The sequence below is a fragment of the Bubalus kerabau genome, chromosome 1 (assembly GCF_029407905.1).
Source record: "Bubalus kerabau isolate K-KA32 ecotype Philippines breed swamp buffalo chromosome 1, PCC_UOA_SB_1v2, whole genome shotgun sequence".
In the NCBI taxonomy this organism is placed as follows: Eukaryota; Metazoa; Chordata; class Mammalia; order Artiodactyla; family Bovidae; genus Bubalus; species Bubalus kerabau.
The window spans coordinates 26,043,197-26,057,212 of NC_073624.1; positions in this window are offsets into that span (position 1 = coordinate 26,043,197).

Sequence of the window (14,016 nt, forward strand, 5' to 3'; positions counted from 1 at the left end):
GGACTGCAGCCTACCAGGCTCCTCCATCCATGGGATTTTCCAGGCAAGAGAACTGGATTGGGGTGCCATTGCCTTCTCCAATTAATATGCTACTTATCCTATTTCTTTCATATACACATATACACACCCACATGCATTACTGTACCTAAATGCACAGACACATTTACTGCATTTAAGAAAATCTTTGACTACTGTTTGGCAAGTAAGTCCCTGCACAAACATGCCCATATGTACACAAGTCTAGTGTGTGGGGTGTGTGTGTGTTTATTTGGATACACACACACAAAAAAAACTGCTCTCTAATCTAAAGTGACCAGACTAAGACCCCTGGGAGGTGAGAGGGTCGACCCAGAGTGTCTGGGCATTCTCATAGGGTACAGAGGGCTTTGGGGAAAGGATTAAAGACATCAGCTAAGCTCCAGGTTTCTCTCAAGCCTCTCTTCTCCCCTCCCAGAACAATGCAGCTTTCATCCGGCCCTTGTTTTGAAGTCCCTTCTCTCCGAAAGAAACGAGATCCGATTTCCTAAGAAATTCTCACCAGTTGAAGCTCTGAGAGGGTCTCTGTAAAGAGTCATAGGAAATTGAGGCTTGACATTTCTTTCTAAAGGAGGAGATTTGTGGTCTGAATGAGGCGGTGAGCAAAGCCACAGACGATGGCATGTGTGGAGCGCGGTGTGGCTGTTAGAAGTCACGCGAGTTAACCAGTTGAAACCTTCAACTGTCTTGATCTAGGAAGCTCTCCATGACAGATGACAGATACCTCCCCTTAGAAGGGTGGACCCCCAGCAGGGTCCAAAACTGCATCTCTTTTTCCTTCCAGGCCTGTCACTCCCTTGGGCCTGGCCTCCTCCTGGCCCCTGGCCCCGCTGCTCTAAGCACAGCCCTGTCACTATGCCTTCCCTGCCCTGCCCCTCCGGTCACCTTGAAATGAATGTCCCACCACCCAGCGGTGCCACCTGCTCATCCACACACCCTCAGGTGTATGCTCTCTTTACATGTAGGTGGCTCTTCAGGCTGAGCTTAGGTTCCTTTTGCTAATGAAACGTATACAGACCATAATATCCAGAGAAATGGTGACAGTACGGGGAAAGGGGTAGAGAAGGATGGGGAGCAGGAAAAGGTGCAAATAAAATTTAGCGGAACATTCATTTCCAATCCCTCTCCCCTTAAGCTCCAGTGCTACAGTTCACTGAAGTGCTAGCTGCAGGTGTCTTCTGAGCATGTCTACACCAGGACAGCCCCATGAGGAACACTCCTGAAACAAGAAGCCCTCTAAAGAGGCCACCAAAACATTTTGTGAATGTCCTGAGAGCAAGTAACTGAGCCCCTCTTCTTTCATCACTCCCCTTCGCCATTAAAGAAAGTAGCTAGTGTCTGCCTGGCATAGCCTCTCTCTGCCTCCCTTCCTCTAGAAACACATGGGGCTCGGCTGGTCCTTCATTCCCAGTAGCTAGGCCCGGGCTAGGATCCAGCTCTCTCCCTGGCTACAAACCAACTAACAGCTGTCCCTTTCTTTATAACGGCCATCAGCAAAGATAGCAGCAAGCCATGGCCTGAGATGAAGATGGTGTCCTTCGCTCATTCCAGAGGCAAGCCTAATAAACAGGACTAGGATTCATCAACCGTAGAGCTGCTAAACCAGAAAGGACTCTCTTCCCTCTTCTTTCAACAAGACCCTCACATTATCCTCTGGCCTCATCGTCTGGAATCTGAAATTCCTTCCTAATCACTGAACCAGCACAATGACGTGCTGATCTTCTCCCCAAGTTAAGGGATGTGAGCAAAAGCAGGAGGCTTGCCCCATGACAACACCTGCCTCTCCGTCTGTTCTCCATCCTCCTGAAACAACCATTCTCTCCTTCTTCTAGGAAACTCCTAATTAAAGATGTAGTTTAAATGAAGCCCACCTCTTTCTCCAAGGTTGCTCTCTTTTACATCTCTTACCCAAGGACACAGTGGTCTCCTTACATGTCTCCCCCATTAAATCCCCAACTACTGGAAGGCACAGCCAGAGCTAAATTTTTTTCGTAACACAGTGCTTGACAAAAATTGGTTCTTAACACATGTTTGTTGAATAATTGAGGAGAGCAAAAGTCATAAAAATAAATGAAGTTAAAAGAAGAGATAGTGTGAAAGAAAAGAGACCAAGAGATAAATAAACTCAGAAGCTGGAGTACAAGAAAAGAATCGGTGATGAGAAGGACCGGAATAAGAAACCAGAGAGGACCGAAGGCAAAGAGGCAAACGACATATGTGGGTGGAAAAGTGAAGGAAGAAAGGACAAGGGTGAACTTAAATACAAAACCTCCTCTCTGATTTTTTTCTTTTCTATTTTTAAGAACAAAGCATAAAGGCTGAAAGTCCCCAGAGGAACAGAAATATATGTGGAACTGCCAATGTTCATGATGATACAGAATTGGGTTCAGGAATGATGTAGACCCATGATACATGGTCAAGTAATTTGGGCATCACCTGGGAGATGGCCAAAAATGCAGAATCTAAGGTACCAGCCCAGACCTACCCATTCAGAATGGACCTTCTAACAAAGTCCCCGAGTGATTGTTATTCAATAAAGTTTGAGAAGTGCTGATGGAGACATTTGAAATCCACAAATAACCTCCATATCTCACTCTGTTAAGAGAAGCGGTGCACAAAGCCTTGGCAGTAAGCAGCTACCCAACTTAAACAAATCACCGAATGTCCCTGGATCTCAGTGTCTTCATCTATTACGTGAGGTCAGAGAAGATGCTTTCAAAAGTGTCGCAGAGCTCTCAAACTCTTGATCTCCTCTAACATCCTAACTGTGAACCATTCCTAAACCCACCTGAATGAATAACAAGTAGCATCTTTCACTAATTAATATTTCACTTCTTCTCTCCACTCATTCACTTATTATTTTCCCAAGTCTCTATTATATGCCAGACACTGTGCCAAGTAAAAATGATTCCAAGGTGAATAAACCCCTCCGTGCCCTCAAAGGGCTCACAAACTTCTTAGGGAAACAGGGCATATAAACAAAACTAGGATAAAGTGGACTCATGGTCATCTGCAAGTACCAGTGATGGAGAGAAGGCAGGACTTCCCGGGGTAGTCACAGAGGATTTCAACGACAGGTTACATAGGCACGAGGTCCCTTCCCTGCCAACCTCAGCTGAAAGCAGTGGAAAGTGAAAACACAAAAATAATATGGTTGGAAGTCACTGAGGAACCAACTGCAAGGTTCTGAACACACCTCTCTGGGCTCACCAAACCCTAAGAGCTGATCCACACCATGGATCTTGTGTCATGGCTGCAGGCACCTCATTAACAGCCACAGGTATACTGTAGAAACCCACCTCCTCTGAGTTATGCCTGCCCCTTCACATTCTATCTTCTGCAACCTTCTGAAAGATAATATCAATTCAACCACTAATTTACTCTCCCTGGAGACTTCTTCTTGTGGTTGCAAAGAGGAGATGCACTTTAATAAATATGAACAATTCATTAGACTCTTGGGATTCATATTTATTTACAGAGAGAGCGGATATTACAATCCAACTGTATGCACCGTAGCAGAGACTGCAAATGTAGTTTACTGAAAGGAAGAAATTTCTAGAATTCTTAAGGAGGGTGCAGAATGGCAGTGAGGAAAAGGAGCTTATCCACTTCTGACCCCAGCAAGTTAGCCAAGATGAGCTATTTTGTCAGCCCTACTGTCCATCACTACAGAGAGAAGGCCATCATTCAGAACAATAGTTTCCCAGCCTTTAGAATGACGAGCTCCACCTGGCTCCTATAGGCTGCTATTTTGCTCTGGTTTCTTCACACACAACCCGTCCTTTCCCCTGCCTCCTTCTCTATTTCACAGCCTGTAAATATTAACTAAATTTTTGCTTTAGCCTGTCAGTACTAGTCAATATGTTATCTCAATTTTCAGACCCTTGAACAAGAAAATAGGGGGGGAAAAAAACTCTATATCCTGGGTTCATCATATTCATGGAAGAGATGAGAGATGGTTATACAAGGTAATGATGATATGGCCAAGGACTGAACCCAGCTCAGTCCTGTGTCGCCACTCATCCCACCAACCAATTTTAGTCCATGTGTCCACCCCCCAGATGCCCATTGCCCCCGCCCCCCACACACACACACACAAGTCTGGGTGCGTGAATGTGAAGGTCAAGGGAGACGGTCAAGGTTCTGAAACCATATTTCTGGAGGTAAAGCAGGAATACAAAATCAAAGTACCTGCTGTTCATCCCTTCACCAGAGGAAGTCTCTCTTCTCTCTCAGCCTAACAGAAAGGCACTGGGTGTGCAAAGTAGTGACTAGAGGAATTTTTTCTCTTACTCCTCCTTTTCTGTCATTTCTCCTCCTTCCTTAGTCTCTCTGCCTCTAACCCCCCCTGATAAATTATACAGATAGTGTGGCAAAGCAAGGCTTTTCAGACAGACAGGCTTCCTAGGGATGGAACCAATGGAGAGAAGGAACTAGACACTCCTGGGCACACCCTGCCCCCTCCTTGCTTCCAGTATCTATTCTAAGCTGCCACATCGTCCTGTGTTCACATCTCCATCATGCTTTGCTACACCTGAAACATATATACAAAAGACACCATGTTGTTCTGCTTCCCTTGAAATCACCAGTCTAACATCCTTAACCATGCTTTCCTGGGAAGTCTTTATTTCCTATTAATTTTTTTCTTAATTGCATATCATGGAGGCACCACGATTGGAATTAAATGTGCTCTTCCTCCCACAAGGAGCCACATTTCTTTCCCACATAGCCCACACCATCAGGTGAGTTGACAGGAGGGAAGAAGACAAAATAGAACCCAGTCAGCATTTTGCATAGTGAGGGGGAAAAAAAAAAGCAGGGGTAGAAAACAATGGCCCCGAGACAGCCCAGAACACCACTGAGTTCAGGGCATCTACTCTCGAGGACCTGGACACCTGCCTCCTCCCAGGGTCTCCAAAAGGGCTTTGGATGTGGAAAGGCATGGACCACCTGTGGTGACTCCTCCCTGAATCCCAACAAGCTCCTTCCGGATAGATTCCATTCTTCCTTTTTGAGGCTTTCCCACCACTTAGTCCTCCCTTCCTCCCCTTTCAGTGTCTTGTCCTTTGCCCAGTCTTAGAGCCAGCTAAGGATGGCCTGGAACCTGTCTTCACGCCATTGGCATTCAGGGCAAATGGGACTGAGACTCTGATCGAAAGGCCCTTTACAACCTCGTCACCAACCAACCTGATGAAGGACCTACTTGGTGGAGAGCACTGGGGTGGCCTCAGAAATGCAAACCAGGCAGAGGCCCGTCTCGACTGGTTCATCTACCTATGGGGTCGCTGCACATGGAACTGCTATTGTCACCCAGACCTCTGCTCTATTCTGAAGTCAAATTCAGACTTCATCCTCCCACCTGAAGGAGCAGAGCAGATGGGGAGCCACTCAGGTGTCTCAGGTGAGCGCACAACTAGATCACCCCGGCTATTTGTAGACGTGGCGAGAGCGTGGCTCCAAGTGGGATCCCAACCTGTCACTCTGATAACACCATGGTTACAAATAAGAGTTGAAGCAAGGAATGTTCAGAAGAATGAAACCTGGGGCAAGGCAGCAGTGAATCAGATTCCAACCATTCTTTCTGGACAATGAACTAACTCTCCTCTAAAGTGATGTTGAGTGGTAAGGACCTTCCAGGACTTCTCCCACATCCCTTTAGTATTTTAGATTGTTTCAAAGTATTATAAAAAAAATACTGGAAAAAAAGATTTGGAGGTGGAATACTTTCAGGAAGATTATTGGTACTAGTGATTCTGCTACATTATATTGAAAATCTTTATCTCAACCCGATTCCTACACTTGGGTGCCTTCGGAGTTTGGGAATATACGGTCAGTGGAATAGCCAGCTCACCACCTTGGCCCTCCAGCCCGTGGGCGATCTTATTTCCTAGGAGTAGTCTTGGATTGCATGAGTGGCTAGCTGAAGAGCCATTAGCTAAGTCTTTTCCATTTCTCCTGCTATTTCTCTTTCCAAGTCCATGAAAATACCGCCAAACCACACTGCTCTTGTTAGAGAATTCGATGAGAGGGAGAAAAAATGTAAGTGTTCATTCTCTTTGGAGGGTCCATGGCTAACCCAAGCAAACTGCACATCTCTTTGTTTAACACAAAGACTCACATGTCAAATTCTGCACCCCTGCCACACGCACAGCATTTTAGAACTCTGCAAGATAGCCATTTTGCAAGAGTGTGGAAGTAACAGTTTGCTTGGAGGATGTGTGGGTATAAATAGATGTGTAGACAGAAGGAGAAATTTATAGCTCAAATATAATAGCACACCAAAAATTACAAATGAAAAAGCAGAATACTGACAGAATTCTTTCTTTCCGAGCCTAAAATTTGAGTCCTCTTAACCTGCAGCATCCTCCAATTCCAGGTGTTCTGAGAGCAGGCTGATTTCCCACCTAGACCCGTCCCTCTGCAGTAGGCCTCCCGAGATCTCTGGCCGAGGGTCGGCATTTACACAGCAAGTGGACTTCGGGGCAACAGCTACAAGAACCTCATTCATTATTTCATTTTTAAAAAAGGGCATAAAAAGGATGCCCAGGAAGGTAGAGATAGGAGCTAGAGAGACATGAAAGTGGCAAGGGGGAAAGGCAGCCTGAAAAAAAGAAAAAAAAAAGCTTTCCCGATTCCCATAAAAATCAGAGCTTTAGCTCAGGGTGAATAAATTTGCTATTTGACTTGAAAATCACACAGGTCTCCCAGCCCTTCTGCCATCCAACGGCTGTCCCTACATATATCCAGCCCCATGCCTTCAAAAAAACCCCAAACCTGTTTGATGAGGCAGGAAAAGAAATAACATGGGAGATCTCCCCCTTTGTAAAAAGCCTTTTCCCCCACACAGCATTATTTGAGTATCTTGTTACCCTTTCTTCCTCACCCCCAAAAAAAATCCACTTGAGGGACTTGAAGAGAGAGAGAAACAAGGAATCCCTACCCAGGTGAGAAGAAAATGAAATTGGATTTGCCCTACCTTGGTTTGTAGAAGCCAAACCTCTAGACGGACAGATTAAGGGAGTGAGCATGGTGGGAATATCCAGTCGCTTCTTCTCGCTTGCATATCCACATAAGAAAGACGAAGGATAAAGAAAAGGAAGATCATTTAAAATCCAATTCAGCGTGAATTTTGTTTTAATCTTGTGTCTTGAAGAGAGGCAAATTCAAAGAAAAAAAAAGATGGAATTCAAAGGTAATTCAGGCTATGGAGAACAGCTCACAATGCAGAATCCAGAATGATTATTCCGTGTGCATGTGAGGTTAGTGGCCGGACTATTTTTTTTTTTTTTTTTTTTAACAATTCTTCGGGCAATTACGGTTTTTGGTTTTTGGAGCTTTAGTGGAGGAGGCTCTGTGTAGAGAAGCTGGGGACCGGCTCTGTCCCTCCGTGGAGCGTGGTCATTCCCAAAGCGTCCCCTTCCTAAGGGGGAAAAAAGAGATGGTCAGGGTTTGATTCGAGTGTCCCCCAGAGGATGAGAAAAATGCATTCCGAAAAAAAGAAATCAATTCGTTTTAAGGAAAAGGGGGGAGGAAACCCTGCATTTCCCACAGAGTGCACACCAGAGGAATGGAAAACAGCTGGCACCGGTCTATAAATAATTCAGAAAAGGTCTGGCTATACCATTCCTGGGACAGGCATGGATGCGAGGTGGGAAAGCCAACCTGAATGGAAGAGGAGAGAGGGAAAGAGAGGGAGGGAGCGAAGGAGGGAAATGGGAAGCAGGGAGGGAGAAGCGGCTCCCTGTAGCAACACACACTCACACACACACGCAGAAACACAAGCCCCACTTAACTCGCCAGCAACTGCGGCCCCCAGCCCCATCTGCAGTGCTGCCGACATGTCTGTCTCGCCGTCCCCATCGCCTCCAGCAGCAGCGCCTCCTCCCACCCCGGGCTCGTGCTCAGTGGGTTCTGATTGTGCACCGGGTGCACACTGGGCATTCCTTGGAAGGGGCACACTGACACGCGCGCGCGCGCACACACACACACACACACACACACACACGCCCCCGGCGCGCACGCGCCCCCGCGCGCACACTCACGCCGCCGCCGCGCTGATGTGCAGCGCACGGGGCTTCACCTGCAACGTGTCTATTGGACGGATGGTCGCGGCGCGCGGCTCCGGCCCCGGCCCCGGGCACCGATGCCCAGCCTCTCTGCTCGGTAAGGGGACGAAACCCCGCAACAAAGGACCAGAGAGTGCCCTTCCCCTCTACCCTGAAAAATCTTAAAAAAACAAAAAGCCACGTCCAAATGAGCAAGTGCCGGTTTCTGCCGGCTTTAAGAGCCTTACCTAATAACCAGGTTGGTTAAGGGCTCCACCGCCTCGACCCTTTATCTTCCTGACACCCCCCCAAACCCCAAAATTGAGACAAGAGACTCCAAGGCGAATATTTACGTACCGGTTCGGAGCTCCTGGGCGATTGCAGGGTCTCCGGAGAGGGGGTGGCTGGGGATGGAGGGTTTCCCTTTCCTGCAAAGCAGGATTAATTATCCGTCTCGAAGGGTCTTGAAGTTCACGACTCTTTTTTGCAAAGCAAAGGCAAATGCATCCGGACGCCAGCACTTCTGGATGGTGGTGCTCAAAAACCGCCCAGACGAGCACTTGCGATAGAGCAAAGCCCCGAGATTTCCTAGAGGTGAAGAAGCCGAAGGAAGTGGGGTTTTTTTTTTCCCAAAGGGGGTGGGGGACCTGCCTTTCTCCAAAAAGGTGGGGGGTGGGGGGTGGAGAGGCAGGAGCCCAGATTCCAGTTGGTGGTGATGGGAGCCGGGGGAGGGGAAGCGGGCGGGGGCAGGCTGTGCAAGTCAACCGCGCGGCAGCGGGAGAGGGAGAGGAGGACGAGGGGAGGATGGGGAGAGTAAGAAAAAGGGGGATTAATCACCGGGGGCGGGGGCAGGGCGGGAGATCACAGGTCGCCTGTTCTGGATTTGGGTCTCACACTCAAAAACGTGCCACACACACACACACCCTACCTCTCACACACTGCCCTGGTGGGCGGAGAAACCCACGAAGCTGGGGGAAGACGCTCGTTCTCCCAAGGTGTGTGTGCGCGCGTGTCCTCTTTCTCCAGACCCCCCACCCCACCCCACCCCCAAACCCCGTCACCCCCTCACTCCTATTGCTAAGACTCCGGCGGAGGCAGCTTCCCACGTCATGTGCTGGGGGAAGTAGGGTAGAAAAAGGGGGAAACGGCTTAACCCGAGTCTGTGGCGCCTCCTGCTGGTCGGATTGGGGAACAGCGACGAGGAAGGGCCGCCGAGGGGTGGGGGGAGCAAGACAGGGCCCCCCGTGGGCGGCCCGGCTCCGCAGCGGGTAAGCGTCTCCCCAGGCGGGACTGCGGTTTGAAATTTAAGATCCTGGCTTGACTGTCCATAAATCAGCCTTGGCTTCGTTAAGTGCCCGCGTGCTGCAAACAGTTGAAAGCCGGGTTCTTGCCTTCAAGAAGCTTAAGATCTATTTTGAGCACAGGAGGCTGACGCCTTAAAACAATGGGAAATAAAGCAAGGCAAATGTAATTAAGGGCTAAATTGTAGAGTACGGATTACATGTGTGCTTTGCTGACTGCTAGTGAAGGTTTGAGGAATTTGGAATTTTTTATTAAAGTAGATGCTGGTATTCAAAGACTTTGAGAAGAAGATGAGACAGATGAATAATCCCTAAATAAAACTAGATTTCCTGGCATTTGCAAACCCACTCTCTTGTGAAAAGCAAACTTATCTATTCATTTCTCTCTGTTAAGCTGCTATTTTAACAGTGCTTTCACCACCTGTAGTATTATTTTTAATATTAATATCGTTGTGCAGGTATCATTTTTATTCAGATCCATTGTCTCTTCAGAGATACAGAATGTCATGGTGGTAGGACATTTTCATTTTGGTGATATCATGAGCTTCTTCTCACCCATTTCTGAGAAGGAGCCACACACACACACAGGACACAATCCTGTGTGAAGCGTTTACACCTGGCAGCTGGGCGCTTTGATCTTTGTAGAATGCAGTCCTATACACCAGCCAGCACCCCCAATGTATCTGGACTAATTCTTTCATATTTCCGCATTTTGATAGGCCGAATCTTTGAATGTAAGATTTTTAAGATAAACACATAAGCATTACGTGAAAACACAAATACCCTGTGTTCACCTGCAAATTACTCTTTGGCACCCCACTCCAGTACTCTTGCCTGGAAAATCCCATGGACAGAGGAGCCTGGTGGGCTGCAGTCCATGGGGTCACTAAGAGTCAGACACGACTGAGCGACTTCACTTTCACTTTGCACTTTCATGCACTGGAGAAGGAAATGGCAACCCACTCCAGTGTTCTTGCCTGGAGAATCCCAGGGACAGGGGAGCCTGGAGGCTGCTGTCTATGGGGTCGCACAGAGTCAGACACGACTGAAGCGACTTAGCAGCAGCAGCAGCAGCAGGAATAGTAGTGCTATTTTTTTTTTTTCAAGTCAAGGTAGAGCTGGTCTGGGCTTCCCTTGAAGACTAAAGAATCCACCTGCAATGCAGGAGACCCAAGTTCAGTCCCAGGGCTGGGAAGATCCCCTGGGGAAGGGAATGGTAACCCACTGCAGTATTCTTGCCTGGAGAATTCTGTAAACAGAAGAGCCTGGCAGGCCACAGTCCATGGGGTTGCAGAGTAGGACACGACTGAGTGACTAACTCACGACAGAGCTGATCTTCCATCTCTTTGGAGAAAAGCAGAAACATCTGGAATTGCTGTGCCCCTTGACACACAACAGCTTACCCAACCCAGGCCCCTCTATACATAAATTTCCAGTTGTTACAAGTGTGGGTTCCAGGAGGGGTGTAGGATGAGAAGAGCCAGGGCCCTGTGGGAATTTCCTGAAACACTTTTCCCAGAGTCTTCCAGGAATGCCCATTAACTTCAAAATAATATCCAAGCTCACTCAAGTCTTTTTTTTTTCTTTTTTAACCTCAGAGCCCACCATCCCCTTCCTATCCCCAATCCCCTTCACCCAAACTGGACCACTTCTCTTCTTTTATTCCTTTCCTGGACCCAGCAATCCTGTTCCTCCGGTTCACTTTTGCAAGTACAGAGGGAGGGAGGAGCTGTCAGTCCCCCTCTTCCTCATGAAGTCCACTCTTCCTTTCAGTGGCTCAAGTGCCACCTCCACAGAGGGTTTTTTTCTGTTAACCCAGCCTGAATTGATTTCTGTACCAGTTTTAAAGATTTTTAAATGAGGTCTGGCACCTCACTACCATCCCCACCTCTAGTTTTCCCAACTAGTTGTTTGACTATTTAGGAAGACAGACCAGCATCTAGGTATCCATATATTCCCGGCACGGACTGTTGGTTAGCAACCAGAGGAGTTCCCCTGGGGTGATTCAAAATGGCCTCATACATGGAGGGCAAGGAGGGACCAAAGGAAGAGGCAGACCACTCCAGATTGGTAGGTGGCAGTTTTATTATTATTATTATTAATTTGTTTATTTTAATTGGAGGCTAATTACTTTACAATACTGTGGTGGTTTTTGCCATACATTGACATGAATCAGCCACGGGTGTACTTGTGTCCCTCATCCCCAAAGCCTTCCCACCTCCCTCCCCATCCCATCCTCTGGGTTGTCCCAGAGCACCAGCTTTGAGTGCCCCACTTCATGCATTGAACTTGGACTGATCATCTATTTCACATAAACATGTTTCAGTGCTATTCTCTCGGATCACCCCACCCTCACCTTCTCCCACAGAGTCCAAAAGTCTGTTCTTTACATCTGTGTCTCTTTTGCTGTCTCACATATAGTGTCATCATTACCATCTTTCTAAATTCCATATATATGCATTAATATACTGTATTGGTGTTTTTCTTTCTGACTTACTTCACTCTGTATAATAGGCTCCAGTTTCATCCACCTCATTAGAACAGATTCAAATGCATTCTTTTTTATAGCTGTGTAATATTCCATTTGTATATGTACCACAACTTCCTTATCCATTCATCTGCCAATGGACATCTAGGTTGCTTCCATATCCTGGCTATTGTAAACAGTGCTGCAGTGAACACTGGGGTACACGTGTCTCTTTCAGTTCTGGTTTGCTCAGTGTGTATGCCCAGCAGTGGGATTGCTGGGTCGTATGGCAGTTCTATTTCCAGTTTTTTAAGGAATCTCCACACTGTTCTCCATAACAGGTATACTAGTTGGCATTCCCACCAACAGTGTAAGAGGGTTCCCTTTACTCCACACCCTCTTCAGCATTTATTGTTTGTAGACTTTTTGATAGCAGCCATTCTGTCTGGCATGAGATGGTACCTCATTGTGGTTTTGATTTGCATTTCTCTGATGATGAGTGATGTTGAGCATCTTTTCATGTGTTTGTTAGCCATCTGTATGTCTTCTTTGGAGAAATGTCTGTTTAGTTCTTTGGCCCATTTTTTAATTGGGTCGTTTATTTTTCTGGTATTGAGTTGCATGAGCTGCTTGTATATTTCTGAGATTAATTCTTTGTCAGCTGCTTCATTTGCTATTATTTTTCCCCATTCTGAAGGCTGTCTTTTCACCTTGCTTATAGTTTCCTTCGTTGTGCAAAAGCTTTTAAGTTTAATTAGGTCCCATTTGTTTATTTTTGGTTTTATTTCCATTACTCTAGGAGGTGGGTCATAGAGGATCTTGCTGTGATTTATGTCAGCGAGTGTTTTGCCTATGTTTTCCTCTAGGAGTTTTATAGCTTCTGGTCTTACATTTAGATCTTTAATCCATTTTAAGTTTATTTTTGTGTCAATGGCAACCCACTCCAGTACTCTTGCCTGGAAAATCTCATGGATGGAGGAGCCCGGTGGGCTGCAGTCCATGGGGTCGCTAAGAGTCAGGCACGACTGAGTGACTCTACTTTCACTTTTCACTTTCATGCATTGGAGAAGGAAATGGCAACCCACTCAGTATTCTTGCCTGGAGAATCCCAGGGACAGAGGAGCCTAGTGGGCTGCCGTCTATGGGGTCGCACAGAGTCAGACACGACCTAAGTGACGTAGCAGCAGCATGGTGTTAGAAAGTGTTCTAGTTTCATTCTTTTACAGGTGGTTGACCAGTTTTCCCAGCGCCACTTGTTTAAAGAGATTGTCTTTTCTCCATTGTATATTTTTAGGTGGCAGTTTTAATAAGGAAAGGAACTCACATACCAGGCTTGCTGTCTTTGGCAGCTGCAAGATGAGTAGATCTCCATTCCTATTGGCCCTACATAGAAGCCCTAATGGAGTTCAGTCACATACACATTCCAGCGTACAAAGGTGCTTGTCACACAATTGTGTCCAACTCATTGTGACCCCTCGGGGCTCCTCTGTCCATGGGATTCTCCAGGCAAGAATACTGGAGTGGGTTGCCATTTGCTCTGAAACAATTTCAGGGGATCTGAACCCAGGGACTGAACCCAGGGATCGAACTCTCATCTCCTGTGTCTCCTGCATTGCCAGGCAGATTCTTTACCCACTGAGCCATCAGGGAAGTCCTATACACTCCAGATGATCTTAATAACATGTCCTCTCAAGGCTGCATCCTTGAAGTGGCTCCGAGTGCGAACAGCGGGTGAAATGAATATTCCAAAGACAGGGGAGGGTGTAAGGAGTTTTTATATTGCCTGGGTCCATTGGCGGTCACATCCTCTTAATGATCTCCTCCAACAGTGATGCAATTCCAGACATGCAGTGGGGTCTCAATGAATCTTAAGGAAATTTTTATGACTGTTAGAAACCACTTTCCCAAGCAGCCTTGCTGACCATGGAAGAGCAGATTCTAGGGATAATGCAGCTTGTGAGTGGAAAGTGGTATCACTTCTCTATGATGTTCACTGCCTATTTAACGGGGGAGACCTTTCTCCTTATTTCTGACTTCCGGTCACTCACTTACCCTCGTAATGAACAACCTTTGCCTCCAAAGACCACAAGCCTTTCAATAAAACTGTTTTCAAAGATCACCCAGATTCATGAAATTTGAAACACCATTTCTCAATGTTGCAAGTATG